Source organism: Carassius carassius, chromosome 2 (genome assembly GCF_963082965.1).
Source record: "Carassius carassius chromosome 2, fCarCar2.1, whole genome shotgun sequence".
Taxonomy (NCBI): domain Eukaryota; kingdom Metazoa; phylum Chordata; class Actinopteri; order Cypriniformes; family Cyprinidae; genus Carassius; species Carassius carassius.
The window spans coordinates 42,989,264-43,016,451 of NC_081756.1; positions in this window are offsets into that span (position 1 = coordinate 42,989,264).

Consider the following 27,188-nt stretch of genomic DNA (forward strand, 5'->3'; position numbering starts at 1 on the left):
GATGATTCTTCTTAACAATCTGCCTTTGCTGCAGCCTGGAATTGAACTGCTGGTTTCGTCTGATCAGAGGAGAACTGGCCCCCCAACTGAGCCTGGTTTCCTCCAAGGATTTTTATCCATTCTGTCACTGATGGAGTTTTGGTTCCTTGCCGCTGTTGCCTCTGGCTTGGCTTACACTTAATTTCCAGCGATTTTGTCGACTTGATTGCACATATACTATTTAAACTGAACTCAGCTGGATGATGACATCACTAAATTCAATGATGAACTGCCTTTTTGCATTATTTACACATTATTTTCCTATTTAATGATGTTCAGTTGCTTTATCACAATCTGTATTGTTAAAAGCGCTATATAAATAAAGGTGACTTGACTTGACTCAAGAGAGTATTTACTTCCTGTTCCATTACCAAAGCCTGCAGTCTGCAGGACCCATTGTGAGACATATGGCCGAAGTTTCCACACTGACCTCTGGTGTAATTGGAGCAGCTAGTTCGGTGCACTGAAGCAGAGAACCAGCAGGGGACAACCAAACTAGATGCTTTGGAGACCTCCTTAAAGGAAGCGATCCTCCCAGTTTCCGGACGGATGCAGAGACATGCACTCACTGGAGACGCCTGTGAACTGAAGCACTGGTGGTGGCAGGGTTGACAGGCCAGTCTCCTGAGGGCACAGAGGAGAGATGGCCACCGTACGATGAGGTGTACACCACTCTTCCCCAGAGGGGCCCGCCCTCGATAGTCCTGGGCCATAGGTATCAGGACCTTTATGTCGAAGACTATCTAGTGAGAATGATGGTCCACAGATCTGCTTTCTGCTTAGAAGCCTTTGGCCCAGAGCCTCGCTCTGACTCCAGATATACATGGGGAGTATGAGAAACGATGCTCCCAGAATGTCAACCTGGAACACGGCTAGGGCTGCTCCCACCCAGCAGCCTCTGAGACCTGTGTCCAGCATTGGAAAATGTCAGGGCCTTAGGGGTGATATGCTGCAATCGGAACAGATAGCCTGCAGGTGTCTGTCCTACCTTAGACATCGCCCTATAAAGCTATTCATTAAGCCCATCAAATATAATAATACTAAAAGGGCAGATGAGCTGGAATGAAAAATGGTTAAACCCTTGCTTTCAATACCTTGGTGTGGAGACAGGGAAATGGCTACCCGACATACCAACTCCTCATATTCTGCTGACCACATCAACCTCCTCAAAGGAAGAGAGGTATAACACCATGCTAAACTCCACACCACACCACATAATTTTTTATATATCAAGTGAGCACTGTATTTAGAGAGTGAGAGAGGAGAAAAGGTGAGGCCTGTCTCTGATCCTTCTGCTAAATAATATATATATATATATATATATATATATATATATATATTGTGGCCGGGAGAAGAAGGACATGACATGAGGATGCAGGTAAGTTCCCCGAAGGGTAGATTTTTATTAGTGAATTTGTGGGGGAAAGAAGATTGGCGTGAGGCAGTTTGGTGCTCGGTGCTCTGCTTCCTCTTCGATTGGTGCGCTGTGCTGTGTGGTTCCGTGCTCTCCCTGTGTGGTGGGGCTGCTTTCTGTAGAAACAGTAGAAGATGGGGGTTAGCCGAGTCTTGTGGAGACATCTCTCACCTCTGTGTTCGTTTGCTGGGTTTATGAAAGCAGAGCTTGATGGGGCGCAGGTGTGGCTGCTCAGCCTGTGATGAGCAGGTGCAGGTGTGACTGCTCGGTTTCCAGGGCGACGCTGATGAGAACTCGGGACATGTGTCACCCCTCCCCAAGCGTTGTCCTGTTCCTGTGGAGAAGCGGGGAGATTGGGGGAGGGCGGGGAGTGGACCCTGACAGACCTAAGAAAGCTGCCCATATTCAGGAGTCCATCGGCGTTCGAGTTGGCCGTCCCTGCTCGGTGTTGCACGGTGAAGTTGAAGTCCTGGAGTGCAAGGAAACACAGAGTCACCCTGGCGTTTGTATCCTTCTCCCGGGCCATCCATTGTGGGGAGCGTGGTAATGGTAAAGTGGCGGCCAAGGAGGTAATACCTGAGCTCCAGGACTGCCCTCTTGATGGCCAATGCTTCTCTCTCTAACGTGGCGTACCGTTGCTCTGCGGGGGTCAGCTTTCGGCATATGTATATTACCGGGTGTTCCTCACCATTGTGGCCCTGGGATAGAACGGCTCCCAACCCGGTGTCGGATGTGTCCGTCTGCAGCAGGAAGGGGTGGTTGAAGTCGGGTCTCGGAGCACCGGCTCTGACGTGAGGGCTGCCTTAATCCATTGGAATGTGCCTCTGCCTCAGGGGTCCAAGGGATCTTCTCCGGCTGCCCCTTCCTGGTCAGGTTTGTCAGAGGAGAGGCTAAGGAGGAGCAGTTAGGGATAAAGCAGCGGTAGTAACCCGCCAACCCCAAAAAGGCCCGTACCTGAGTCTTGGAGGCAGGCCGCGGCGCTTAGAGGATAGCTGCCACCTTTTTCTCTTGTGGTCTTATCAGGCCGCGACTCACCTGGTAACCCAGGTACTTTGCTTAAGCGAGGGCCAGGTGTGAGTCTCAAACCCACAACCTTAGGGTTAGGAGTCAAACTCTCTAACCATTAGGCCACGACATCCTGACTTATGTTTGCTGGTCTCTACGTAACCCCGTCCATGACATTTTGCCATTCCATTAGACTGATTTTACATGTGATTGAGAGTGTGGGCACACAGGGGCATTCCCAAAGCATTTTCGATGCAGCTCGAGTTCCTGAATAGGAACAACCTTTCTGAAGGGTTAAAGAAACATTCTAAATCAGCATTCTTATTTTATTCAGTCTCAAACCCCTGCATAACTTTAAATCATGAGGTGCCAAGGTTTAAAGTGTGTTGGCCAATAGCCAGACCCCTTCCCCTTCGTTAGTTGTAGGGATGGACTATTTAAGAATGTATTTTATAGATTTCAATAGGAAAACAATAACAAATCAAAAATGAATTTCATACAGCTCTTGAAAACATCACAAGAAACAATGATCTATTGAATGCAGACAGTTGATTCACACTGTAAAGATTTACTTTCCGTAGTTCCAACAAAACTTATTGGAGTATGTTTTGCAATAAATTACAATTTCAGTTTACTTCTTAATTACTCCTTGCCATTTCTTTGTAATTATTTGTGAATTTTACTAGTACATTTTACTAGTGAATTTACCAGTGTATGGGATCAACATTTATTGGGTTCCAGTATTTAAAAAAAATATATATATTCTCATCTGTTCTGAAAACAAAGTTCTCAATCTCCAAGCAGCTGGGTAAGATTGGGCCATTTCTGAATCTCTTTATGCTTACATTTTTCTCCCATACGTACCAAAGTATGGGTGGAAATCAAATGAGAGATTAGCTCCGGTGTGAAAGTCGCTGACTACTGCACCAGGTCACACGAGGGTTATTCTTGTGACAAGAATATACAATCCTCACACATTCAGGCTTCAGCAGCTTGAGTGAATGCTGCTGGGGAGAACAGGCATGGATGGTCTAGACACTCATTTTTGGCATATTAGGCGTTGCTCATTACTCTCTTAGTTACATATTTCCTAGAGGAGCACTGTGTTCTTTGATTTGCCTTTAGGGATTACTGCCTCCCTGTACAAATTAAGGAAATGAGGTCTGCCTTAGTGCACATACCATGCAGATTCAGCTCAGGGCAAGATTGTCTTTAGGCAAAAGTCATTCTGCAGTGTTGGTTTAAATGTGTTAGGGCCCGTTCACACAGGACCAGTTCTTGCATTAGTCTGTTCTGGTTTTAATTGTTTTCTATGTAGATATGAAATAGATGTATTAATGATGGACAAAAATTGTACAAATGCATCTTTAGATGCCTGCATTCTCTGCATCAGTTTTTTTTTAAAATAGAGAACACATCCTTTGTGCACAGCCACTTTGCATGCATGTAGAAAGAAAGTGTACATTGATCAATGTTTCCATACTAGATAAATTGCATCCTGTAAAAAAAAGTACAGAAAATCTTGCCAGCTTTAATGTGGGAAATGGCATATATCACGTCTCGTGATTTTACTTTATGAAACAGTGGTTGTGTCTCTCAGCTTAGTGCCTGGCTGGGCTAAATTACAGGGTTGTTCATTACGCATAGCAGGGCTGTTGTCTTCATAGCTGGGAAGATTTACTGTCAGAGATGTCTGCCCAAGGTCTTTTGTTTTAAATTACCCCAGATATCCATTTTTGAGGCCACTGCTCATCATTTATTTATCCTCTTTCTCTTCTTTTAGGAGTTTTTCCTGAGTTTCTGTTATATCACCCAAACTGTAAGGAATAAAAACCTGCAAAAAAATTCCAGTACAATTTCTGTTGTCAAATTTTGAAGAATGTTGGTAACCAAAATATTATGAAAGTCAACAGCTATCAGCAAATGTTTGGTTAAATTATTCAAATTATCTTCTTTTGTGTTCAACACACAAAAAAAAAGAAGAAATCATACAGGTTTTGAAAAAAGTAAATGATGACAATTGTTGTTTTGGAGTGAACTATCCTTTCAAAAGTAACCACTTCCATTAGCAGAGTCTTGATGTCTCAGCAGTAGCAATATGAGATATAAATATTAATAATAAATGAAATGTCATACTGCAGACCTATATATAAATATGACTGATGCATTTTTAAATTATTGAAATATTACTTTAAAATATCACAGAGCATTTCAAATAAATATTGGAGTTCTGGTAACAAAACATTTATGAACCCCTGATTTAGACTATTACCCAGAGGAAATATATATTGCTCAGTAGTTGCTTTTCCTAAGCTCAGGAAGCTTCTGAGTTTCTTATATATCTCTCATTTTAATATCAACAGCATTTCAGATGTTTCTCCCAAAACTCCTTAGGAGAAATAGAAGTAGATACAAATTAGACATGATAAATATTTGAGAAAATTAGAGTCAAAACAGAGAATGTGTTGGAAGAAACAGAATATCTCTTATTGTCATGCTGCAATCTCTATCAAGACTCCATTATATGCATATTGTATTGCTCAGTGGTTGCACTTTCTAACCTCAGGAGACTTAGTTGTGATTTTCATGTATTTCTCTTTTTAGTCTAAACAATGTCTCAGATGTTTCTCCTAAATATAAAAGTAGACACAACTGAGACATGAGAAATATCTGAAAAAAAGGAATCCATAATGACAATGTGAGAGAGAAGTGTGAGAAACATGGGAGATCTCTTTATTGTCTTGCAACAATCCATTATAAAAACATTTTACTTCTCAGAGGTTGTTGTTGCTTTTTTTTATTGCAATGGGGGTTTTCACCTTAATGACCAGGACAGTATGAGTAGAGACAGGTAACAACTGGACAGGAAAGTAACTTTATCTGGGATTCGAAACCATGCTGTCTGAGGTACAGTTGTGCCTTCACATCGATGTGCTCTATGGTTCTGACAGAGATAACTCTGTGCTCAGGATACAAAGGGGGGATTCTCTTATATGTCTCATTGAGATATCAACTTTGTCTTAAGATGTCTTCAGTTTTATTTTAGAAGAAAGGTTAATTTTTTTGTAATATTGTAAATAATAAAACTATCATTTAAAAAGCATGAAACATTTCAGAAAATCAAGGGTAACTAGTTTAAATGTTTACATTTTTTCTTCATTGTCCAGCATTGTATACACCACATTTTCCAAACGCACTTTGGAACTTATAAGTTTAGTATAAGAGCAATACATGTTTTTATAACACTAGAGTAATGTACAAGGGTTTTTTTATTATTAATTTTTTTAGCATTTAAGTTTTGTCTTGTAAAGCCCATTTCTGCATGTATGTAAATATGAGGTGCAATAAAAAAACTGTCTACATAAATCAACTTCAAATATGAAAATGTACTGTCTTTGATTGAAATGCTGTGGATAATTGATATTAAAATTAACAAGAGGGAAGAAAAATGGAAGAAAAGGAATCTCTTTACCATTTCAAATATTTCTCCAAGAAAGAAATGAGGTTACATTAACCCTCTGGAGTCAAACACAAAAACGAACACAAAAAAAACACAATGAATGCATATACAGGGACATCCTCTGATCACCAAAACAGGATTCAAGATAAGACAAGGATACCCTAAATGACCTAATCTTTTTATGAGCGAGGGAGGACAGCTCTCATTCACAAAACCGGATGGGTAGAAACCAGTTGCGGCTGCTTTCATTTTTCCTTTTTTTCTTCCTCCATCAAACCTCCCTCTCCCCAGGCTGATTTTGTCAGCATGTCTTTCGTTGGTTCCCACTTAGGCCTCATGTGATTTCCTACTGAGTCCTAATGACATTTAGCTGTTTTTGTCAATGGCCTTGTGCCTATTGTCCCTTATAACCTCAACCATTCCTCCTTCACAAAACTAACAGTATGGACCTGGTGATGACGGCGTCTACAGACTGAAGTAAATCTAGTCAAATGATGTCCACAATGTCTGGAACATTTTTATTTTTATTTTTTATTTTTTATATGCATTGACTACAACAGAGAAAAATCTGCAACAAGATAAGACAGGAGCAATGCATTCTGGAGTGTTATTAATCTAATTGGCTTCATGGTTCATTTTGTTCACATTTAAGTAAATAATACCTGCATAATATACTATGATAACACTTATTAAAGCCTTATAATGGGCTCAGCACAAAAGTGAAAGAATGTGCTTCCCTAAAAGCAATAACACAAAGGTGCAAGTGATTCCAGTGACCTGTTATGACTAGTACACAGTGTTGTCAGGGTCCTCTTCCTGTTGTCCAGGTCTTCTTTTGACAAATGCATTTGTAAAACTCCCACAAACATACCCAAATTCTTTCTGTTCACTCAACTCGTATGCTTTCACCAGCTCACTGTTCAGAGCTGTGTCCAAACATCGTCATAGTAGGAAAGTAATAAGAAATAAACACAAATAAACTTTTTTTTAACAAGTTTCACAAACAAGTTTTTTTTCTTTTTTTGTAAAACACACATCCCTTCAAGCTAAGGATGTTTGTCTACAGCTATCCTAACCTAGGGCACAACAGCCATGTTGCAACTTGCAATTTTGATCTGAAATAAATGGAAGGAACTACTGTAACTGGAAAATGAGTAATCAGGATTATATCTTGGGCTGGGTGATGTATCAGCTATTCATATATCAGATTTTTGTACTGGCAATGTAAAAAGAAGAAAAATTGTGAACATCAGAATGATTATAATCTACCTTTTATTTGGCGTTAAGTTTGATATTAGAATAGTTTGGGTGGGCGGCGGTGGTGGGGGGGGGGGGGGGTGCAAGGTGGAATCTAACAAAAATTAATTTCCATGAATTAAATCCAACTGTCCGTTTTTTATAATATAATATAATATAATATAATATAATATAATATAATATAATATAATATAATATAATATAATATAATATAATAATTTTTACTTTTTGCAGTATTTTTTTTTTATTTTTTTATCTGGTTATACTGTAACATATATCTTTTTGAAACATTAGTCCCTGTCATTGAAAATAAATTAAAAAAAAAAAAAAATTAAAAACGTATACATTAATATTGAGACATTGACTATCATCAAAATGCTGATATATGAATCTAAGTGTTATATCAATGGATAGAACTGCTTTTGATCTTTTAGTGCATTTATGGTATCTCATGTCTTCTGCACTTTAGATTACTTGCTATCAACAACTCAATCCTCATTAGGCAGAATATTAGAACTAGCTCTTATTGAGAGCCTACGACTTCATAGCTCAACAGCAGCTGTTATTAGAGAAGAACAAGGGGAAGTGGTCAGTGACAAGGACCAGCAATCAACAAAAGCTAGGGCACAAGAAACAAACAAACAATAACAATGGGGGCACATTGTGGATGTGAGCTGCAGAGCAACATTCCTGGAGGTAAGGCACGGAGAGCAGCTAAAGCAGCTCATTTCCCCAGGTCATCATTTTTGACAAGGACGCGCCACAGAGGGGCCTTTGCTGGAAATCAGATCCAATCAGATGTTCCAGAGACTTTGGGAAGGCCAGTAGAAGTCACCCACTTCCAGGGGCGCTGCACAAGATCCCGGGCCCTATGCAAAGGCAGTCCTAATGGGCCCCCCTCCCCTTGAAAATATATATTCCAGACTTTTCAAGGGCCCTCTCTTCCTTTGGGGCCCTGGTAATCAGTACTGGTTTTACTGGTAATCAGTACGACGCCCCTGCCCAGTTGATATTTGATCAGATTTGCCTGCCCCCCTCTTTACCCTCACTAAACCCACCCACTCTCTCTCACATTCAGTCTACCCTGCTTAATGGGAAGTAAAAGATCAGTAAGCCTCGTGGAATTCAGGACTCCTGTTACATGAGCATGTGCTTGCCGTCTGGACAAGGGCCTTTTTGCTCTCTCTTTCTCCTTCTCCTTTTCTCGCACACCTCACTCTCTTTATTTTTCTTTTTTTTCTCTTTGCTCTGTTCTTCTTTTCGGAGTGCTTAGACAATGTTATGGCGATGGGAAATGTCACTGCATGTGTCTGAGTGAAAGTCTTGCGCATGCTTTGGGAAAATCGGTTTGTCTTTGTTGTATTTGAAGCCGTCATATCAGCCCTTTACAAACAGCTACACCCTTAAGTACCTGGCAGAGCATGTCTCTGGCTTGCAGAAGCATGATGTGTCATAACTCAAGTATCTTAAAAACACCAAAGTAAATGTCTTTTCTTTCAGGCTCAGAAGCTTCAGCAGGAAGGAAAAGACAAGACCTATGCCTTTATACAGGTCAGCAAAGCAAAAACACAGGATAGTAAATTGTCTTGGCTGGGCCGCTATTATGTAGGTATCATTTTTTCCCATTGTATGTCCTCCTCCCAAAACAGCGGACAGTTTGAGCAATAATAGATTATTATTATTGTTATTTTTAAATACATAAAATGTACCATTATAATCATTATAGTGTATGTGCATTTAACCATATAAAGCCAACAGTATAATATTTGATACACAATTTCTAAGGCCTCTAAATTATCAACATGATGAAAACTTTGCAAGTAAATCAGAATGTCTCCCTTTTTAGGCCATGGTACATGCTGTCGCTGTGTATAAAGTAAAGTTTGTAATATTTCAAGAAGAATATTTACTGAACTGAAACATTCCTTTTTAGAAAAGTCATATTAAAATTTAAGTGCCCAATAAACTATATCAAGCGTTCGAACATTTATACATCTACCATCATCACCATATTGCATACAATAAAAACGTTAAAGCTTTGATCATAAAACTACAGCTGGGCTCAGGCTACAGGAGTTTTAAAATCCTAACCGATTATGAGATATGGTTGCAGCAAACAAAGAAGGAGAATCTTCGCAGATTTCCTTACCTCAAATCTTAAACACGTGCACACTACAAGGTCTGAAAATCGTGGTGCATCACACACTACAAGATTTTATAAAGATTATAATGCCCGAGGGAGTGCCTCACGTGATCTCACACAGTAGATCGGTCATTGAAGTTTCAGCAATATTTACACACTGTATGTTAGCTAGCTTGCTAGCAGCTTTTACATTATTTGTTCTTACGGTTGTGGTATGTTTACAACACATTATACAGACAGTCGCGTTATTGCAAAACTTCAAGAAGCAGTTTCTCCATCTCCACTATCAAACGGACTGGTACAGCAGCTGGTTTTGCAGTTACATACTGGCCATTGTGAAAGTATTGATGTAATCATAGCCGTCATCATCAAACATGTTGAGAGGTCAGTCCTGATTTGTGTCCAAGCAGATCAGTAACTGCAAGATTCAATATGTAAATACCTCACATTATCAGATCCATGCCGAACATCGAAACCGGTTAAGGTACTTGACAAGAATTTTTCTTTGATTCTCAGGAGGGGAAAATCTGGGATAAATCGGCCTAAAACTCCTGTAGTGTGAGCCCGGCTTAAGCATTTAAATCATCTTATTAAGACATTGTTGAGAGATATAGAGTGACATCTGATACTCATATTCATTTTATGTAAGTAGTCTGCCATGCTCATATAAAGATCTCATTGATTTGCATTACAAACTATCAGAGTTTCATGATATCTTTGTTCCCCTTCAGGAACTCAAGCTGCATTGGAAAGACTTTGGGAATGCATCTGCATGGCTGCGTACTGAAGCACATGTGAAATCAGTCCAGTAGAGTGGTGAGACATCACTGAGTGGGATGACGTGGTGATTGCCGATGGATCTAGCGGAGGGGTTGCAAACAGGCATGGCCCTTCCTGTGCCCTCATGCTCTAGATCCACTGCTCGTTCTTAGGGTTTGGAAGCATGCTTCTTCTCCCATTTATGATTAAATAAATGCAGACTTAGTGAGCATAAAATAATTCAGAATAGAATATTCGTGATAACAATTTATTTTAAAGGATTTATTTTTATACAGTGCAATTACACTGTACAGAATAGGTTTAGGGTTTGGTTAAGGCATTTTTACTGTTATTCCTATTGCATATGAATAAAATAAAGCGTTAAAATATTTTACTTTTTAAACAAATTTGAGCATGCATATTTAGAATTTTCAGCCTTTTGAAAAATTTAATGATCATCAGATCGTCTCGAGCACCAATGTGAAGCAGTCATATAAATGTATTGGGATGCAATGCATAGAATGCATACAATTCTGAAATAGTCACGGTAACATACAGTATCACAAAAGGGGAACACAGGCTGAAAACTGAAAGAATACTAAATGCTCTTTCAATTAGGCCCATTAAAGAAAGCCTGTGGGCACACATTACAGTCACAAGACTCTGCAGAATCACTTCCTGCAGTGATACTGTCCCATTTATACAATGGATTATGGGTCAATGGATTATCTTGACACAGTCATAATTGCTTTCATCGTTTCAACTTTAACTTCAATTATAGCACAAATTCATAGTTAAAAGGTTGAACCTAGGCATTCCTGAAAGAGTGAACCTATTACATCCCCGCAACTGTCAAAACACTAATATGAGAAACGGAGCTTGTGTTTCATTGTCACACTAATCTTAAAAAAAAAAGAAAAAAGGGCTAAGATTTTAAACACAAACAGTCAAGGCAGACCTGTTGGATCAGTCTTATCAAACAATACCACCCAGTAACCACCTCTCTGATCAACTGAAGTTCTACAATTACTTGGAACCCAAATGTAAAATGTCATTAATATTAAATCCATTTTTAAATCCTTGTTTTTGAAGGACCAGTAAGTGGCAAATTCTGTGATTCAAGAGTTATTGATTTTAATGTGCAGTCAAGTAATGTTGAACACCATTTATACTTATAATTTTTAAGAAACATGTCAAATTATGTAAATGAGAAATACCTGAGTATGTTGCTGTTACAGATGAGGTGTAGTGCTAAACATAAAACAAAGTGCAAGAGGAGGATAAGGAATAAATGAGGAGTTTACTGACGATAACGAAGAATACAGACAATATTAACAAGATAACATCTCAACAACGATAAACATCGACAATATAATCACGAACAAGGGAGAACTAAACAGACCAGGTATTTAAACACAGGTGATGAGGGAACTGGGGACAGGTGAGGATCAATCAATTAACTAAAACAAGAAAAGGAAGATGACCAAATAAGGAAACGTGACAGTTCGCCCCTCCCGGAACAGTGCGTCCTCGCACCGCAAGAGGAATACCAGCGGAGGGAGGGTGGGGGTTCTGGAGGCGGGCGAGGAGCAGGCCAGGAGCAGGTGACGAGGGAGCATGGAGGTAGGGACCAGGGCGGAGTGGATGGAGGGAGGAGCCCGGAGCAGGAGGAGCCAGATGGTCCACCAGAGACCAGCCAGGACGGAGATCCACGGTGGAGTCGACGGCGGGAGGAGCCACGGTGGAGAAGCGGCCGACGACACCAGGGGGCCGACAGGAGGAGACTGCACCGGTGGGTGAGGAGCCCAAGATGGAGCAGCACAGCCGCAGAGCCATGGTGACGGAGGATCCGGAGGGCCTAGGTGGAGCAGAAGGCTCTGGCGACCAAGGCGGAGGCGGGGTCCTGGAAGACCGCTGTGGAGCCGGAGTAACCAGAGGGAAGGAGGAGCCTGACAGAGCCGGAGCGATGGAGTGACGAGGTGGAACCAGAGGAGTGGAGTCCCGAGGCGGCGGATGGTCGACGACTGACCAAGGTGGAGCCGGAGGGACGAGGGAGCCCGGTGGAGCAGGTGGGATGCCAGGCCACGGTGGAGACGAGGGAGCTAAGAGCCAAGGCGGAGCCGCTGGGTCGAAGGACCGAGGAGGAGTCCAGGGCTTGGAGGCTGGAGGCGGAGACAGGGTCTTAACGCGCCAAGGCGGAGCTGGAGACTGGCAGTCCAGTGGCGAACCATCGCGCCCAGATGGCGCGGACTGAGGATGAGCTGCGGGACTGACTGGCACCAGCGGAGATGAGGTCGATGAACGGGCTGGTCTAGGAGGAGGAGAGAGAGGAAGGATGGGAGGAAACACAGGGGGATCAAGGCTGGACGGAACCAGCAGAAGTGGAGCAGAGGGACTGGCAGGTTTAGGAGGAGGTGGGAGAGGGAGGCTGGGAGGGAATACAGGAGACAAAGAAAATTTAGAGCTGGGCGGAACCAGCCGAGACACAGAAAATTCAGAGCTGGGCGGCACCAGCGGCGAGACAGAAAATTCAGAGCTGGGCGGAACCAGCGGAGAAACAGAAAATTCATAGCTGGGTGGAACAAGCGGAGAAACAGAAAATTCAGGGCTGGACGGAACCAGCGGAAATGGAGCAGAGGAGCTGACTGGAGGAGGTAGGAGTGGGAGACTGAGAGAGTATACAAGGGGATCAGGGCTGGATGGAACCAGCGGAAAAACAGGGGATACAGGAATTACCTCCATAGACCAGTCCATTAGATCCATAAGTTGCTACATATTTCCCGAGATCGCATACAGCTCACCCTCATTTGCAGGAGTGTGGGCAGGGCTTTCCTCCACGTCCTCGATCTCCACGAGGACTCCCACGATGCATGGTGTTGCCGGCTCACACACCTGGTCAGTCGCGCTCTCGAGATCCTGCTTCCTGTCAGAGGATGGCTCGGGCTCTGCGGCTGCGGTGGGCTCTGGCTCCGTGTATCGAGATGGTGGCTGGCTGGTCTCTGGGTCAGGAGTGGGGCTGGAGATATCGTCCTCGGCGGTGCAGATGGTCTATGACGATCCATTTTTCTCCAGCACCCACTCCACAAAAGCGGCGAAATCCTGTCGGGGACCGTTCGCCGGTAGGCGTGCCTTACTCCTAGAAAAAGTTAGAGAGCGAGCGGTCAGGGAAGTGGGTAAGGCACGCCAGATCTAAAAAGTCCCTGGTATGGTCCTCCAGCGAACGGTCCAGTTGCTCCAGGCACAGGAGATGGACTGCTGGGATGGCCATTCCGGGAGAGGGAGGAAAACAAAAATAAAAAAACAAAAAGAAAGAAAAACGCCGCTAATATAACTAAACTGTTGAGGTCCGTGATTCTGTTACAGATGAGGTGTAGTGCTAAACGTAAAACAAAGTGCAAGAGGAGGATAAGGAATAAATGAGGAGTTTACTGACGATAACGAAGAATACAGACAATATTAACAAGATAACATTTAGCATACAAGTCACATATATCAACAACGATAAACATCGACAATATAATCACGGACAAGGGAGAACTAAACAGACCAGGTATTTAAACACACAGGTGATGAGGGAACTGGGGACAGGTGAAGATCAATCAATTAACTAAAACAAGAAAAGGAAGATGACCAAATAAGGAAACGTGACAGTTGCAAGACATACATTGAGTTAAGTGAGTTGTATATTACAATTGTTGTCATTATTTACTCACCATCATGTCTTTTCAAACTTGCATGACTTCTGTGGAGCACAAAATATGATATTTTGAAGAATGTTGGTGACCAAATAGTTTATGCTATCCATTGACTTCCACAGATTCTTTTTTCATACTATGGAAGCCAATGGCTACTGTCAGTTGCTACCAACATTGTTCAAAATATTATGCTTTGTGTTTAGAACAGCAGAAAGAAACTTGGAACAACTTAAGGGTGAAAAAAATATAATAAAGTTTTACATTTTGGGTGAACTATCCCTTTAAGGTAAACTTGTTGCACAAGTAAACTTGTCAAGGCATTCTAAAGAAAGCAGTTACAACAAAAATCTGTGGTACAATAAATGTTATCTCAGAAGGATGCTTTTAAAGTTCAATCAAGGTGAATAGGAATTCATTGAGCAGGTCCACACAGAATCGGCAACCGCAAAAAGATTTCCACAGAATTGAAATGCACTTTCACTTTTTTTTTAAATTATTATTAGATATATTTGGCTAAATTGATTACGATTTCAGAGTGTAGTATCTCCATTTCATAAAATGCAAAAATGTATTTGATTTAGAGATTGGAGAACTTTATTGACTAAGGATATATGGATAAATCTTTTTGGCTGTTATTGTAAATCAACATGCAGTATTTTTTCTTTCATTGTAGACAGACAAACCATGATGGTATGAAAGCAAATGGGCTGAGCATTGCGTGGGAGTGTGTCTGTGAATTAACCCTTCTCATGCATGTGGTCAGACAGAGGAAGCATAAAAACTTAACTTCCTCTTTCATTTTTTTTTTAATGTACAGAATCTGTAGCAGTGAAAATGCAAAGTGGTCTCTTTTTCTCTAAGAGACAAACCTCTGAGCCAGCGAGTGAAAGTACAAAAGAAGCATTTCCCATGATGGTTTGAGTGTGAGTCCGGAAGACTGACAAATCACATAAACACTAACAGCCACAGTTCAACCTTTTTTTTGGACTAGGCCAGATTTGACTTCTTTAGTTATCCAACCAAAGGCTACCTCTGTGTGAAAGAGCAGCCAATCAACTTATTTGATCTCTTCTCCAGCAGTTCTTGCAGTTTCTCATTCCCAGTCCCATTCACAAAATGCTACAGGGTCTGTTCACATATGCCATTTGTTCTTCATTGAAACATTGTGCAACCACTTAAAAGAATCAAGAACTGAAAATGCAGAAGCAGTGCAAGCAGTCAAACTCAGAACTTCCATTTTCACCCATTTGTTTAATATATTCAAAACATGGCCGTTCATTGTAGCACCGATAGTGTTTTAAAGCACATATAATAAAATGAATGAAACAATGCAGTGTATCACATTAGGGGACAGATGTGTCAATAATAGTCATCTGAAATTCCAACAAAAAATAAATAAATAAATAAATTCACCCGGTTGTAACAGATGTCAAAAACATCTTGTGCTACAATTCTACAAGAGACGTGTTGAAATATGCTCAAACTTTTATAGAGTGTTTTGATTTTCTATGGAAGTGTGAATCCACATCCATTTTTATTGTATGGGAAAGAACTGCTTGGACATTCTATATACATTCTCTGTGTGTTTTCAATGGAAGAAAGAAAAGCAGTGGTTTAGAATGACGTGTAAGTATATATTTCTCCATTCATTTTCCCTTTTTCAGAAGAAATGCACTGCAAAAAACATCAAATTTGAACGTTTCATAGAAATGAACTAAGTGAAGCACAAGGAATAGTATGCATGTGGGATTCTGACAGCAGTGTGGGGTTTCAAATAATCTTAACAGGGTCTGACCTCTCCGCTCGGCCTCAACAAGAACAAGAGCACTTTCCAAAAACACTGGCTAGCCATCTTATGCAACACATTACCTCCCATCATCAAAAAATTAGGAAAAAAGGCTAACTGCTTTGTGGGACTGTCATAAGAGGTGGCGATCTATAGGGCTCATATGGCGGAGGCTTAAAGAAAACCCCAGAACAATCTTTGTGGGGGAATGATAACAAAGACATACACTTCTGCACTTTGTGCAGGCACACACTTGAAAACAGACAGATTTGGCGATAATCGTTCTGTTGAGTGAAAACTGATGGTCTTAAAGAATTGCTGCTGTGCACTCTGGTGGAAAGTGGAGAAACACTATATCTCCTCACATCAACAAAAACTTCCAGCCGGGAGGAAGACATAGGAAAGGGGGATGTAAAGGGGGAAAAAGATAAACAAAATCAGGCATAGAGTGCTCAACTTCTCAGACACAAAAGTGGGAAAGTTTGTTGGACAGCTACAAAATGTAACATAGCCAAGCACTTAGCTTACAATTTATCCTATATAACAGTTTTAGCCTGGTGCTTGTGCTTACTGCTAACTTTCATTAATTCTACATGATAGATTTAGCCAAGGTTTGTTTTTGTTTTTTTTTACCAAATAACAAAATTTAACTATGGCAATATATTAACATGATATACAGAGCCGGACAGTAACGGAGTACATTTACTTGAGTACAGTACTTAAGTACAATTTTGAGGCATCTGTACTTTACTCGGGTATCATTTTTGGGGAGTACTCATGACTTTACTCAACTACATTTGAGAGCCAAATATTGTACTCTTTACTCCGCTACATTTCTATCCATAACCGTAAGAACCCGTTACTTCTTCGGCCCCGTCCATACGGAGACGGAACCCCGATCTTTTTTTCCCTCGTCTCAAGAAATATCCATAGACAGTAAAAGAAATGGACACAGCGACCCCATTGGAACTCAATTGAGACAAGTGAAGCCCGTTTTTAGCTATTTTTAGCACTTCCGTTTCTGAGCTTCTCCTCCTGTCTGTACGGTAATGCGACAGAGAGTCGAGTGGTTATAACGGTAATCGTTAGCCTATTTTTACAAAAACTGTTTCTACGAGGCCATAATGTAACATAGAAGGTAATGGAGCCCTTTATACATTGTCGTGTATCTTTAGAAATAAATAATGGACAAATGGAGTCTTTAAACGCCTCAGATGTAAAGTTATTCGCTGTCAAAGTGACGCCAAAATGAATGGGAGGTCAATGGGATGCTAACGCAAGTGAAGTTCTGCTACAAGATGGCAGCACCCGGCCGACTTCAACTTCCGGTCGATTTCCTTGCCGCCTGGAAATATCAGCGTCCACACGAAACCGATGTAGTATACTGTAATTCTGCCACAGAAATACACTTAAAATGGAGAAGAAGACATGGATTTGCTGCACATGGTACACAAACGAACATGGAACAATACATTTATTAATCCGTGTTAATGTTAGCGTTCAGTGTTTGTTCATGTTTTTGTTGCTGTTACGTGATGTAGTGGTGTTTGACTAGGGGCGAGACGTGGGCTGATGACGCCATATTTTCAGAAAATGTACGGATTCATCGTCGAGAAGAAACGCAAAGGCGGCGTTTTCACTCTGGGACCCGGTTTCAAAACATCGGTTTCACTTTTCCAAAACGCCAGATCCGTGTGGACGGAAACGCCTATCCGCTAAAAAATTTGTGCGCCGAAAAAAAAGAGGAAAAAATAAAAATCTCGGACACCCTATCAAACGTCATTGGATAGTGCAGGAAGAGGAAGAGGAGATGGAGGAGGCGGCGGAGGAAGAGGATGAGGCGCGTCATGACAGACCTTCAAAGAATATTAAAGATATTTTTTTTCTGTTCAGTTTTTTGTCTTATTTTTGTTCTTGTACTATTTGATTGTTCTTGTAAATACATAATGTACATTTCTATATTTTGGACTTTTATTTATGTTGCCTAGCAGGTTTTTTGTCTTATTTTTGTTCTTGTACTATATTTTTTGTTTTGTACTATTTGATTGATCTTGAGTAAATAAATAATGTACATTTCTACATTTTGGACTTTTATTTATGTTGCCTAGCAGCTCTGGATTTTAATTTTACTATTATAGGTGAACATATAGGTACATATAGGCCTATACGTGCATATATGTACCAATATAGGTATATGTATGCATATATATATATATATATATATATATATATATGTACATATAATATAGGAAAACGGCCAATTTTATATATGTCACATATATTAAAAACCTATATCAAAACCTATATTGAAACATATATGTCTATATAGGTTTTTTCCATGTTGGAACAAACGGTACACAAATGTGCATGTATGTGACAATTACCTGAGGTAGGTAGCTAAGTGAACTATTCTTGAAAAAGCATGTGCTAATGCAGGGGCGTCATGCACATATTATTTTTGACAGGGCACGGATAAATTGGTGGTGGTGGGGGGGTGGGGTGCTTGGTTGATATCTCGATTCTCAATTATGTGAAAGTAAATACATTTTTCACCTTTATAGATCATTTCAGTTGATCTACTATACAATCAGCATTGGCAAATAATATTAGTGTAATCTATTAACTACACATAAAATCCATCATTTTAAATGAAGTAGGCCTACCAGATATGGGTGTCATAAGACATAAAATATTTTTAATACGACTGATTTTGTATTTAGCGTGAATTTTATTAAAACATTGTAAGTTAGCCTACTAATAATAACACTTTCATTGTATTGAAAGTGAGTAAAGAGCATATTCATTATCAAAGAACATTACCATTGACGTTCAAACACTCTCAAACACTCCCATTATAATCACTGAAACTGTTTACACTATGCAATGCATATCTTAAATGCATCGTTGTTTCTGATGAGGGAATTCATTCGCCAGAGAAGAATTCATTCAGCGAGCACGTGCAGTGAACAAAACTCCGGTGCAGAGGTGGGTAGTAACGAGTTACATTTACTTGAGTAATTTTTTGGGGTAACTAATACTTTTCGGAGTATATTTAAAGATGGGTACTTTATACTCTTACTTGAGTAAATTTTTGGGGAAGAATCTGTACTTTTACTTCATTACTGTGGGCGACGCTCCTCTCGTTACTTTATCTTAATGCAATAAATGTTATAAATGATTCAGTTTATTCCAAACGCGCCGTCTACTTTTCTCTGGGCAATGAGCGATGCTCATTCGCGAATGATTCATTCTTTTGAGTCAATTCTGTTCAAAGGCTTGATCAAACCAATTGGCAAACGAGTGAATTGGTTCATGAATCAGTTTGAATGAGTCATTGAGTTCCCTGCCGCACGCGCTGAGCATCTGAAGCGGTTCACTCTGAGTTTTAACGTTTAAGAACATCAGCAGCGTTGAAACCGTGGATATGGAGCTGCACTGAATTGAAAGCAAATCTGCAAAGGCTATTATTTGCTAGCGATGGAGATCCTTATTAGATGAACACCGCGTGTGCTGTCTACTGTTTAACAGGTAATAACTTGGGCTACATTCGATTACAGTACACGATACCACTGTGACATTAGTTTGTTGTACGTGTGTGGCTTATAACAGAGGGGAGTCAAGTTGAATGCAGCTTCCAAAAGACAAAAAATAGCCGATTAAGATTTTATTAATTTTAATACAATCACACCGGTGCGAGTACGTTCAGCAAGTCATATCATCAGCTGCTAAATTCAGATCTGTGATTGCTTGCTGGCGCTGAGCCAGAGATAGATGTGTTTTTACAGCACTGCGCATTATAACAAATCACACATGATTCTGTTGAGCTTATTAAAGCATTGGCCAATCAGAGGCGTTCAGATGAGTCATTGCTAAAATGCCGGTGCTTCCTTCACTCGCTCCTGACTGAATACCTCTTTCTGGCGAATTCCCTCGTCAGAAACAACAAAGTGCAGATGTGTGTACGAATCTTTAATTAAGATATTGATTTCACAGTGTTAACAGTTTCAGTGATTTTAATGGGAGTTTCTGAGAGTGATTGAAATCTAGACTGTCAGTGAAAATGATCTTTAATAATGTAAATGTTATTTGCTCTCTTTCTGAACAATGAAAGATTAGTAGCAATATTTGCATCACATTAACTTTATATGTTAAATTCACATTTAATATAAAGTCAGTCATATTAAAAATGTTATGGCATGACACCTATATCTGTTACTTAAGTAAACAGACAGGGTTTTATAATAAATTACATAAATTGGAGTAAAGGCTGATGAAATATATACATTACATACATTTTATCTATATATCTAAATAAAAATAGGTTCAGTATATATGACCCAAAGTAACTAGTAAGTTACTTACTTACTACTACTTGAGTAGATTTTTTATCCGATACTCTTTTACTCTTACTCAAGTAACTATTCAAGACTAGTACTTTTACTTTTACTTGAGGACAGTTTCTGGGTACTCTACCCAACTCTGCTCCGGTGTTTCAGGTGTTTTCCTCTGATTGCCATTGCATTCTTAAGCTCAACAGAATCATGTGTGATTGGTTATAATGCTCAGCGCTGTAAAAACTCATCTGTGCTTGTATCAAATATATATAATATATATATATCAACAAAAATTCGGCAAATTTCCTCTTTTGGAAGCTGCATTCAAAATCCTCTTGGCTCAGAGGAGAACTTACGTGGGAGCATTACCCTGCCTAGTGTGTGGGCTGGGAAGCCTTTGTTGTAGATTACCGTTCCATGAGAACCTGGAGCAACAACTAGGCGGGGGAAACAGGCTACACGAGGGAGGGGTATATGGAGACAGACATGCATCAAGCAAGGAATGCTGTCAAACCCCAGCACCCCCATGCATACATGCACATGCACACACACACACACACACACACACAGAAAAGATGGGAAGACATACACACATGTACACAAGCGTACACACATCGTGGCCTCTCAGCGAAAGGCACATTTAAGCATAAAATAAACTAAATTGATGAGAAAGCTGGATATTCCCCTTTACTAAACAACAGCTGGGCTGGGATGTGTGTGTATAAAGCAGTCAATAAGACAAACTCAGCACTAAACACATGGTTCCTTGGCAGATATTCCTGTCTGATGAAAGATCAATGCTTGGAATGCCATCAGATTTTGAGCTTCTTAAGGTAGAGATGGGGGAGACAGTCTATTTATATGAAGCAAGCTGGCAAGCTGAGTTTGACTAAAGCTCGGAGCTCATGAAAACTAAATTCCGTAGTCTGTTTGAGGAACACTGACTGATGATCTGAGATTGCTGGAGTGCAGCCTTATTGCGCTACACATTATTATTGTGGGTACTATGCATCTGTTTGGGGAAAGTACAAATTACACATTTACTTTATGGACAAAAAAAAGTCCACATTAAGATTGTCACAAGTCTAACATGCCATTACGGTTCAGGAACTGTCATGTTACCTTTAATATCAGTATTTGCATACTACTCAATTGAACTGCCCTTCTCTAACCTAAATGCACCAAACTGCATCCCTCCAAGATGTCTCTGAGTGTACAACTGCAATGTGTGTCCTGTCTTGTAGTACTTCTAAAACAGCCATCTATTTAAAGTTCCATAGAAGCAACTGGATTACAAGCACCACCTAAAGGACGCTGTGGGGAACTACACTCAGTGAGCACAACCGACTTCACAATGATCAAACTCCACTTTCCCAAGCAATCTTTACGACTCAAAAGTGTTTAGGTAAATTATTATTTATTCATTTTTTAATTATCTGAGGAAATCGGAGCAAGCTGTCCATCACGATTGTCATGTAACAGGCAGAAATAAAGTGTAGGTGAAATAATAAGAAGATTCTTGAGAGCGTTGTAAAACTTTAAAGTTATGCAGAGGTGACCTGGAGGTCTTTTGCAGAGCTCAGTCAAGTTATTACCATGTTTTATTGCTTTCTTTCTGAAAACAATATAGACAATTCCACTTTCATTATCAAACTATAAAATTCAAGGACTCGAGATAAAACAGCCAATAAAAAGTCAGCGTCAGTTTATGTAATTCACATTTCTGAAATAATACTGCATGATAATGTAGAGATGCTGCTGCAGTGTATGCCTTAATAGTGCGATATATATATATATATATATATATATATATATATATATATATATATATGTAAAACTGATACCAGCTTTCAAATCAAAACAGTCCATCAATGAGAAATGACTATTATACATAGTCTAATTATTATCCAAGACTTATGTGTCATGTGATTTTACAAGAAAACCCATTCCTGAGAACCTTGAAAAAGGGGTTCAGCTCTGCCATTCCCTGATAAGCAAAAATTATCACCCACCCATTTCTTTCAGAGGGTGTGTTCACGGTTCACAATGACATTGCACTAATGATGTCCTGATGTTATGTCCTCCTTCGAGGGGGTCCGTGTTCAGTGTGAGATGGACTGAGTGCTGTGAGAACTGCAGTACTGATAGCAGTGTCTGAAGCTTTCTTCATTATCATGGTTTCCAAGATGTCACATCAAATCTACATCAGAGATGATTTAAAGTGACAGGTCCCAGACTCAAGACTTGGAGGCCATTGTCTTTACTCCCAGATTTCAAGAAAGATAGCGGGTGCCATTTAAGCCTGAGCCCCAACAACCATTTGTGGGTCTAGGAGAGTGGAAGGGAATTCACATGATTGTTTTTTTTGTGTTGTATGCTTATGATGAACACATGGTAAGGTTCATCAAGTCAGTGTGGTCAGATTTATAGCATTCTTCTCTCTGAGACAGTGGAGGCTGGTGTTTTGAAGCTGAAATATGAATGTCTGTATGGCAAATAACGAAATTCGGTTTCAGTTTTTCGACTCCACACAGGTTCCATCCAGGATCAACTCATCCAACGAGGTGCAGTCCGAACCAGTGGCTGGGTCAGAGTCAGCTATTAGCGGTGAGTATGTGAAAACTCAGTTCGGACAGTTGAAAACTCTGCATGACCTTGGAAAGATGTATGAGACCAAATAGGGAGGGGTGACTTGTCTGCCACGATTGTTATGGCTTACCTCAGGCCAGCACCCTGTGTGCCTCTGGACACACAACAGTGGAAAAAGCAGCTGCATGCAATTATAAACAGCCACCAATGAACAGGGCATTCCTTACCCCTAAAACCAGGTGCAATCTGTCATAGTGAATGTCCTTGGGCCGACCTGGGATCAGGCCCTTGTTTGCATGACCAAGAACCTGAGTCATTTGTCAAAGAGGCATCTTTGAGATGGACAAAGCCGATGGTTCTGTCCCTCTGTTCACTTTTAGCTAGGTCAACCTTGCATATCATCCTTCAGCATGCAAAAGAACACAAGAGAAGGTGATGAGAGACCCCTTCATCATTAATACGTTGTGTAAATATGACAGGGATTTTCTTTTCTCTCAAGATAGTCTTGCACATACATACAGTGCTATCATTATCTGATTGAAGTTCACATGAATATTGTTTCATGGATAACAACAGTAGATCACTTGGCTTTTGTAAAAGAAATATACGCACTGCCTCCATTCAAAGCTGGGAATGTGACATGTTGCCCTATTTCACTTGAACTGCACCTCACCTCAGGAGTGGGCATGTGGAAATGATGAGCTGTTTACATTGTTCTTTTTGTTAATTAGGTACATTAATTGGGGAATGAACCATAGGTAAACATTAATAATGTCACTGAACGTTTAAGTCCTGCTATGTTGTACCCACCCCTATTTGATAAGTATAGGTCAGGTAACTGATGGTATGAACATTTGTGAATGAAGGAGCGAGCTGCTGATATGAAGAGGCCTCCATTCATGCATTCCTGCCTCATAGGAAACGTGAGCCAAGGGCAGAGGGAGGGATCAGGATCCTGCTGCAAAGGCACAAGACTATTACCCTGTTCACTGAAGATCACATGGACAACCGCTAAAATTAAGAGCTAATAATGAATAAATGAATGAATGAATGAATGAATGAATGAATGAATGAATGAATTAGTTAATGAAAGGTTAGGCAATGCATCATGAGGGAGTGACTGAAGGAATTAACAGGTATTCACTTAATAATTGAATAAATGAATGAACAATCAGGCATTGAGTAAGAGAATAAATGAATTAATGCAATTTAATGGATGAGAGAGCAATGAACATTCAGTGAGTGAGTGAGTGAAGGAATATAGTTTAATGAATGAATGAATGAATGAATGAATGAAGCTGTTTTATCAATAGATGATTGAATGAATGGTCAAAAAAAATCCAGATTTTCCAGACATCTAATGAAAGTGTTGAGTAAATAAATAAATTACTGACTGAATGTAATTTAATCAATCCATGAGTGAATGAATTCACAAAGTTCACATAAACTGAATGAATGAATGTACATGCATTCATTAATTAGTGGGTAATTACATGAATGAACGTTGTTTAATGAATGAATGAATTAATTCACTAATGTTTGAACAAATGAATGAATGAACTAACGAATGAATGAATGAATGAACAATGAGCGAGAACATAAGTAAATTACTGTTGTTGAATCAGATCAATGAGTGATTGATGGGCTGAATGAATGAATGAATGAATGAATGAATGAGATGTAATATCAATGAAATATCTATGTAATATGTCAGGGCCACAATAAATAAATGTTCAAGGCTCTTCCTGTCTAGGACTAACAAATGAGTGTGTTTATGGCATGAACATCTGTCTGTCATATGCTTGGCAGGGCTGGCTTGTCTATTGTACAGTATGAAGGAGGTAACCCAACTCCACAGCCAGCTGTTGCTCAATGGGTGTTCTGAAGTCAGGAGAACATTACTCTTCACACTGGCCCCCTTCAGCCAGCACTTCTGAGGAGCAGTTTATAAAAACTGAGGCACTGTCTCAACAAACCAGCTCATTCCTGCACTCCTGCCTGACCTCTCCAAATTTAACCTTTGACCCGGAAGGCCAATATTAACTCTTGGCCAATTGTGGGGGGGCTCCTGACTTCCATTGCGCAGCCCGTGAGAACATTCCAGGAGCGGTTGCCTGGCAAGATTGGGTGTTAAAGAGTTGACCTACAATATGTCCTGGGTTACCTTTGATCTTCTTTGCTACCCCCAACTGACCAAATATTTGGAGGAAATACTATTCAGACACAACACCTTCACAATCATCCAATTATCATTTGACACCTGCAGACAATTTCTGATAATCATAATCATCATTAGACTCAACTTTCACTAGTTGAAGAGTAATTAACTATTTAACAGGAGAGCATCAGAATAAAACCTTTTTTTTTTCTTTTTACATGCATAGCCATTGAAAAACAGTGCATGTCCATTCAAGTTCACCTAATCTATACGCTTAAAAGGGAGTTCATAATTCCACCTAGAGTGAGAAGATCTGCACTGATATTATTCACTTTCCATTAGATAATTAAAAATAAATTAATATCTTCGATCACTTGGGTATTACTGAATTACTATCTTTGGGAGGAGACATTTTGCCAAGTCACTTGTGCCTCAGTCCAGGAAGGACCTCAGAGAACAAAGGCCATTGCCGCTCTATCACTTTGTGGGAGGATGAAAGGCTAGTCCCTATTAGGCCTGAGCTAAGGGCAGCTGAATTCAGCTGAAAAGAAAACAACCATATAACACAACACACATTGCAACACGAGTGGGTCCAGGAGTCAGGGGACAGTGGTCTGCCTCTGAAAAAAAATATATATATATATACAAACTGTCAGTGGCACAAAGTGGAAGGTTTCCCTCAAAAGAAAAAGCCAGGAAACAAACCATGAGAGGTGGGTTCTGGGCTAATCACATTTTCCTCATTAGCTTGACAAGCAGGCAGAGGCCGGCATCTGAACAGAACAAAAGAGCATTGACAAATTAGCAACACTAAATGATCATTTGTCAAGAAAAATAATCAGTGATGCCAAGATTAAGATTAATGTTATCAGAGGACAGCATGGTTCTGTTTTAAGTCAAGCCCATGCAGATTAGCTGCTAGTGTAAAGAGGTGCAGTGTCTTTCATAGAAAATAGAGACTGACCCCATTCAGTTAGTGGTGAGAGGATGGTTATTAAAATCTATAGTTTAGCTAAAAGCATGCACAACACCTTAGCAGTAGCTTAGCACCTGACAACTACCCAAACAATGTTACACCACTAATATTTTATTCAGAAAATCAAAAAATCTAAACGAAATAAAGACAACATTGACACTGTAGGAGAAATTACATAATCTTATCCTCTTATCACTACAGTGGTGATGTCAATATCCTTATCAGAATATAAATGTCTGTTTGGTGTGAATAAAAATCTCTTGTCATTCGCAATTTAAAATCACCTGTGCAAAATGCACAGTATATATACAGTATAAAATACTGTATATCTGTATTTTTTTTTTTAATATTTCACATTTCAATTTGTTCTTTATATTCTAAACTGCTGGTTCTTAACTTCTTAACCCAAATATGTTAAGAAATTATAAAACTGTTTAGAATAATAATAATAAAAAACACAAATACTTAACAATAAACAGGCTGAATAAGAAAATTAATCATTTTAGAAATGCACTAACAACAACAGAAGTGTGCATTATTAACAAGTGGAACAAACACTGTGCCAAATATAAGGCATGTCAAGTGACGGATAATTGTATACCAAAATACCACAAAGTTTGACTGAACATGTGGCCTTTGATGTCCAAAACAAAATATATCGGAGAATTTTCTCCTCCCTTTTAAAAGTTGATAAGCATATTTTATTTGCTACACTATGCAAGATTATATGTTTAGCTGTATTTAACATTTACTCCAACTGTCCGCTAACAGAATAGACTTCAACAGATGTACAGAAAATGCCCTGGTATGCTAAAAACTGAGCCAATCAAGCTCTTAGCACGTGGTCAAACTCATGACTCGTCAATCTATGACATTTACACAGCAACTCTGTCAGTCATTTACACTTCAGCTTCAGCTTCCGCATAATATAAATATCTTCAAAGACTTTTATAAAGGTTAGTTAATGATCACAGGTGTTAGCACAGGTTGATCGTTCGGTGGGAAAAGAGGTAAGTCTGCAATAACGAAACTAAAAATGTAAGGTGCTGGACGTTGCAAAATTCTGGTTCTGAAGAAAGAGTTTTAGATAGTTTAAGTGCATATCTTACTGCATTTGTTTGTGAAGCAGTTACTGGGCAAATCTCACTATTTACTAATGCTGCCGAATTTTGCTCTCATTTCAGGTTCCAATGGAAGAAAGAAAAAAACTTTTTGAATTTGTGCCTCATAAAACAAATATGTCATATCTTCTCTGCCAATAAAAAAAAAACATGATTAAACAACTGATTAATTACACTCATATGTATTGACTATATAGATAGAACAAAAACAAGTATAACTTTGAGGATGTTGATTCAATGAGAAAAGGGTTTACTTGGTAACTTTAGATGTTGAAATGAATCAAAAGTATGGTGCAATTTAATAGAGTGACTCATTGACACCTTCCTTTATAGGCCACACAGGAAGATTAACAATGGAACACATTCCTTGAAAAACAATGTTCTGAGACACTAAAACTTAAAAAGGTATTCATAAGGTATTTATAAAACTATTTAAAAAGGTGGTGATTCAA